The sequence below is a fragment of the Pundamilia nyererei genome, unplaced genomic scaffold (genome assembly GCF_000239375.1).
Source record: "Pundamilia nyererei isolate P.nyererei 1_Seehausen unplaced genomic scaffold, PunNye1.0 scaffold00028, whole genome shotgun sequence".
Taxonomy (NCBI): domain Eukaryota; kingdom Metazoa; phylum Chordata; class Actinopteri; order Cichliformes; family Cichlidae; genus Pundamilia; species Pundamilia nyererei.
Genome location: NW_005187429.1, coordinates 1,786,361 through 1,792,538, shown reverse-complemented (window position 1 = coordinate 1,792,538; position 6,178 = coordinate 1,786,361).

Here is a 6,178-nt window from a genome sequence, read left to right as displayed (position 1 = left end):
GACCTGTCCAGGGTGTACCCCGCCTCTCGCCCTATGACAGCTGGGATAGGCTCCAGCGCCCCCCGCGACCCTGAAAAGGATAAGCGGAAGCGAATGGAGCGAATGGATGTATTAGAAGGTTCAACATTAGACTTTCTGTGTGTGTCTGTTACAGACATTCATCAGACCTTGTACCCTGCCGTGCAAAGAAACACACCTGATAGGGCTCCAACGCAAGATTTAAGAAAACCCACTTTACTATCAATATAATGCAATACATCCAGATACCTAAAGAACAGAATAGGTTGATCGTCGATGATAAACAGAAAGAACACGTATCATAATTTTTCATACTCTAACACTTTTAGTGAGGCAGTGTGAAGGTCAAACATTGCTTATGTGGTAGAGGGTGTGGTGGTGGCAGTAACCAAATAAGCAGTGGCTGAATTACATATGACTCGTAAACTCATAAATCAAGCAAACTGTGCTTTATATTACTCTAAACATTAGTTTACCTCAAAACTATCCAGTTTCACGGGCAACAAAAATAAATGACTTCTGGGGGTCTTAGGAAGAATACATGTGTTGATATTTCATATAGTAAAATAAATGCATGTCCAAAATAACTTAACTAGAAACAAAATGAACGAGAAGGAATGCTTCAGAGCAAAAATATAACTATGTCTAAATAACTGATGTGCAATAAAATCTCTACCTCTTTATTCTAAAACCAGCTAAAGGACAGAAATTCGACGTATTTTCTCTCAAGATATGTTAAAACACTAATAGTAAAATACAGTATCCACAAATGTAAACTGGAAACATATTTTGTTTCAACAATGCTGTAATTATGGACTTTAATGACCTGCAGAAACTAATATTTTATTCTTGTGATTGAGTATTTGCAGCATTGTTTTGGGTAATGAGCAGCTAACGCTAAAACTATAGTCAAATGTCTCCACTAAATTTTTATCATGCTGGGTTTTTTTTATATTTTTATTCAGCAACACTATTTTCAAGACAAATTTCCCCTTAAGTTAAAGGTTACTTTAGATTAATGCATTCAAGCTTTATTTTATTCATTAAAAAAAAATCTATTGTTTTAATTAGACAATTTTCTGTTATTTTTCTGGTACCACAGCTACCAGAATATTGCAATTGTTAACATTCAACCTTTGTTCTTTAAACTTTCATTAAACTTATAATAAGTTTTATTCTTACCATTGTTTTGTTTTGTCTTTGTTTCTGAAGTACTACCAGTCCGGCTATAGTTCATTTCACTTTCAAGTTGGTGCACAAAAGCACCATCCATGATAAATTTCTCTCAGGTTAAGTTGCTCCTTATAGCCTTTGGCTAAATGCTAAAAGCAAATAAATGCAGATTGCTGTACAGTGTGAGAGGAAGGTCAGATGCATGGTTGAAGGTGAAAATCAGTCTAGAAGCACTGTTGTCAACATCGCTATTTGTACACTTGAACATGAGCTTGTCTTTGAAGAAAATGAGTCTCAGTATGAAGCAATTAATTTTTCTTGCCGCAGAGAATCTCTTTTAACTTGAAAACCTAAGCGCAACATCTCTTTTGAATTGTTTATGTCTAAGAAAAAGCTGAATCTATTTATTGCCTCTACTGAATCCATTTATCTCTCTCATTGTGGTTGGATTGCTACAGATAACAGCCCAGTATTCGTTCTGTTGGTTCAGGATTTGGAGTGCTGCCTGTTGGCTTGCATCAGTGCCCTCCTGTTTGTTTTCTCCACAAGAGTAGATGAGTCAACTGATTGGCAGTCAGACTACACGCTAGACGATAGTGCTAAACCTTGGCTGGGGTTAGCTGTTCAATTATTCACAGAAAGAGCAAAAGAAAGAAAGAAAGAAAGGGGGAGTGTGTGTTTCATGTGCGTGAGTAAAAGTAATGAATGACAGAGTCAGGAAAAGAGAATAAAAGAAGATGAACAGGTGAAAAAGAACAATTCAAAAGCTTAAAATCAGCTAATATAACCAATTGAAAATGTTCACTTCTTTTTATCACCCACCTTCAGTGGTGCAAGCTCTGCCTAATGCCTTAATCATGCTGCTAGCCACTGTCACCCACCACATCGTAGAAACACACATACAATAAAGCAGCGCTAGCTCTGCCAACACTACACACAAATGCACCAACACACACTCCAAGCACTCCAGCATATGGGTCAGATCTAATCGCAATAATTTCATTTCCCCCCTCATCAGCTCCAAGCCAGATAGACTAAGTCCCATTTGTAACCACTGCAGCGCTACTGGAAAGAAAATATGACAGATAAGAGGACTCTTGTAATAAGCCGGCTGTGTGGATCTGATAAATGAAGAGAGCTTTTGCCAGTTAGCTGGAGAAATATATTGTAGAATGGTGAAAACCCGAATGTGGTAGCTTGAGGATTCATAAAAATAAATGAAGAAACAAATTAACTTTGTTGATTAGCGGCAAGACGGAGGAAGCCGCTTGGAAACAGCTCAGCGCCACTTGGGATATCTGATATCATGGAGAAAGCAAAAACATAGATGTTTAAGATACAGTAAATCCTCGTAGGCATCTTTTCAACAACAGTCACTCCTCATTCACACATGCACAAATACACACTTTCTGTCAAAAACAAAAAACAATCTTTTCAGCTGTTCCTAGTTAAAACAGATGTGCAAGGCTAATTCTGATGAGAAATTTTAATATTTGTTTCGAGCTTGGGCCTGCATCGTGCACATATGGTTTTCAGGGGTAGAGGTGGAGTCGCTCAAGCGGAATTTGAAACATAAATAGAACAAAGGATTGTGGGAGGTGGTTAATTTCAGCTGTTTCCATGGCAGGTAAGCTCCGTCGGCAAGGCTCTGATGTTTATTTGTGTGCTAATGTTTCTCTTCACAGCATGTAAAATTATGTTTGACATGCTTTGCACAGTTCAAAAATATGCATGAAAAAGGGGGGTTTAAAAAAGAATCAGCACCAAAGGAAAGTCGCACTTTGAGAAAATTGCAGTATCACACAAAGATTTTAATGGCTGGATTGTTTAAACGGGAGGAATTAGGGTGAAATGTGGAGCAGATCGAATGTTATTTGTGCAATACTGTTCGACATCTGATCCGTTTCTCTCGTGACTGAGAATTTCAAACCTTTTCTGAAAGGCATATTCCAGTGAAATTAGGTCAAAAGCAAAGTGAAGGAGGTTATCCACGAGCCGGAGAAATGCTTCAGTGCATCTAAGAAAATCACCCATGCGAGACCCAGCACATAAACAGCCACCTTGTCAATCACCTTGTCAATCAGTCAGACACTAGGTCATCAACTCGGTAGGCCAGTTCTGCATTCACCCCGCGACCCAGGCATCCATCTTTGTATTGTTCTCTCATCTTCCCTTCCAACCTTCCTTTATCCTCTCACCACAACTAAGCTCCACAGACCTGTAATGATCCACTGTCTCCTTCACTTACTAATGCTTGGTCGAGTCAAGCCAAGACCTCTTCCCTCCACCTCCTACTTATTTCAAGATTTGTTGTTTATCAAGGATTTTTATGTTGTTGTTCTCTTTTCTTCTGTGAAATTAGTTTGTCTTCTGAAATTTCAATAGGTTTTAGCTTTATTTGAGCTTGAGATTCTTAAGAGTTTCTTTCATTAACTACTGATGTCTGTCAAACTTGCATCGTCTTACACGTTAAGGTGCAAAATTCTCACTACTACAAATGAATAAAACCCTACCAAGCATCACCTGAACAGCAGATGTGTTCCAGGTTTTATACAATATAAATTTTTACTATTTAAGGCGCTTTCCCCTCGCTGCACATTGATTCATCATCAAAAAGGAAAAAGGAGAAATTGTTTCTGCCTCTTTTCAGCTCTTTTGAAGAAAAAAAAATTAGTGTGCTTGTGAGGCCACTGAATTGGTATAATTACATGGGTTTAAATGCAAATTTACAATGTGCTTATTAATTCTATTCTGCTCATTTCAAATGACTGACTGCACTTAATTAAATCAGATTGATTAGACCTTTTCTAGACTTTCCTTTTACAACCACATAATTATGACAAATAGAGCCACTTGACACCAAATCTACAGCAGAGGAGTGAGCTTTCTTTTCTCTGCCATTCAGCGTCTTTCAAGTCCTGCGTGGGGATCTATGGGCGGGTCACAAGACGGCACATCATCCTGAGGGAATACTGTTTATTTATACAGCGATTTAAGGCCACTGACCTGTTGTTCACATTTTACCAAACCATTCATGAAAACATTACATCAGCCATTACATCTTCCCACACACCACATTTCAAACACCCCCATTTCAGCCTCAGTTCTCTGGACAGACTTTTCCACTTTATTAGTTCCTCATCAGCGCACCCACATGACCTGAAGAAACGGGAGACCACACTAGTCAAAATAAGTTAGTTATATGATGCTTAATCTTCCTAGGAGCTCCTAAATTGAAACCAGGCTGTCAAAATAATACAGACGATGGCAGAAATACGTATTTCCTTTAATTTGATACACTTTCCCAGTCTATGCAGCTACAGTGGCTCCTTTGGCTCTGTCCTTAATAACACAGGCTGTCTGGACTCGTTGCATTTTGTTCCTGAAGTCTAATGAGCACACAAGATTAGTTGTTTTTCACAGTGTCACAAATCTAGGTGTGAGACAGCCCTAAGAAAATGGGCAAAATTGCAGTCGTCCTGTAAATATCATTCTTTGTCTAAGAACAAGAAAGGTGATTATGTGCATAAACTTTCTAGTATTCTTTTGTCAATGCGTTTACTCAGCTTGAATATTAATAATTCCAAAAAACCAGTGCTAATGGTGCGTTGAGCACAAGGGGAAACAGGATTAATAATTAAGAGTGGGGGAAAAAAACAATATGCAAAAAACATATTCAAAGAAATGTAATATTTAAAAAGCAGCACCCCAGGACCTGGCGAGTTAATGGCTGAAAGAGCTCCTGCTCCTCAAGTGTTTTTCTGAGCTTTGATTGCAATTTGGAGAAAGAATTATCTCATCGGGGTGCGTGGGTGGAGGGAGGTCGGATCTGACTGTGAAGTGCTTGTCATTACCAAGATCTCTCCCCTTCTATTTTCGCTTGTTCCCTTTGTCTAACTCTTTCCCCTTCTCCCCTTTGTCTCAGTCGTCGAGGTTGCTCTGCAACTGTAGCTTGGCAGAGTCAAAATATCAGCGAGTTTTACAGCACATGACACATACAGAATATTTATATAGCTTTGTACGATCCATGCAAAGAAGACATATTTAGATAACTGTGCAAATTTACTAAACATATTTGGAAAAGCAAAACTTCAAAACTCAGACTGTAAACCTGACAGTCTATAGCTATTGGATTCAAATTTATAATCAGTGCATCGACACATCTGCGAGTCCATTTGTAGATGCATGCCGAAGCTACTTCTCTCATCACTCATGCACCCCATCAAGACAGGTTCATTTCCCACATTCCTTCTCCCTCCCTCTTCTCCATTGATTTGACAATCACTGTGTAATCTCGAGCTTAAATGACTCTTTTTAAAAATGCCGTGGGCACTAGGGTCATGATATTTCCCCTTAATTACTGTGCCACATTATCACCGTAAAGCACTTTCCACCTCTCTTGCACTTCTAATTACATTGCTCCGATTGCCATGACACATCCTTTCATTTGCCGATGCACTTTTGCGAGCTTATGTGCGCGTGAGCGAGAAAGGAGTAGTGAAAGAGCAAGGGCAAAAGAGGGAGAGACAAGCAGCAGCGTGTCTTCATTGAAGAAATATTTTAAATCCTTTTTTGCGCACTCACAATTCTGTTTGGAAGCCTTGACATTTAAAACAGATTAATACAATTTATCTGAACCATCGGAGATGAATACACAAAAAGTTTCAAGCAAAAAAAATCAAAGAATAAGACCGAGAGCAAATACATACTGAGAACACAGCAGCGGTACGCCTGTGTGGTTAATTTTGTGCAAATATCAGTTGTGTATTATTGTCAGAAGCAGCGATTAATCTTTTTTTGGAGACATTTCCAACCACCAAATGAGTCTTTTTGCTTAAATATAGTTTCCTGGTATTTGTGCTTCATTCGTCAGTATAGGGGAGATGGAAAAGGGGACGAGATAAATGGCTAAAGATTTGATATTAATTCGTTGTAATGGAATCACCTATATACATTCATAAAAGAAATTGCATTTCATATATATATA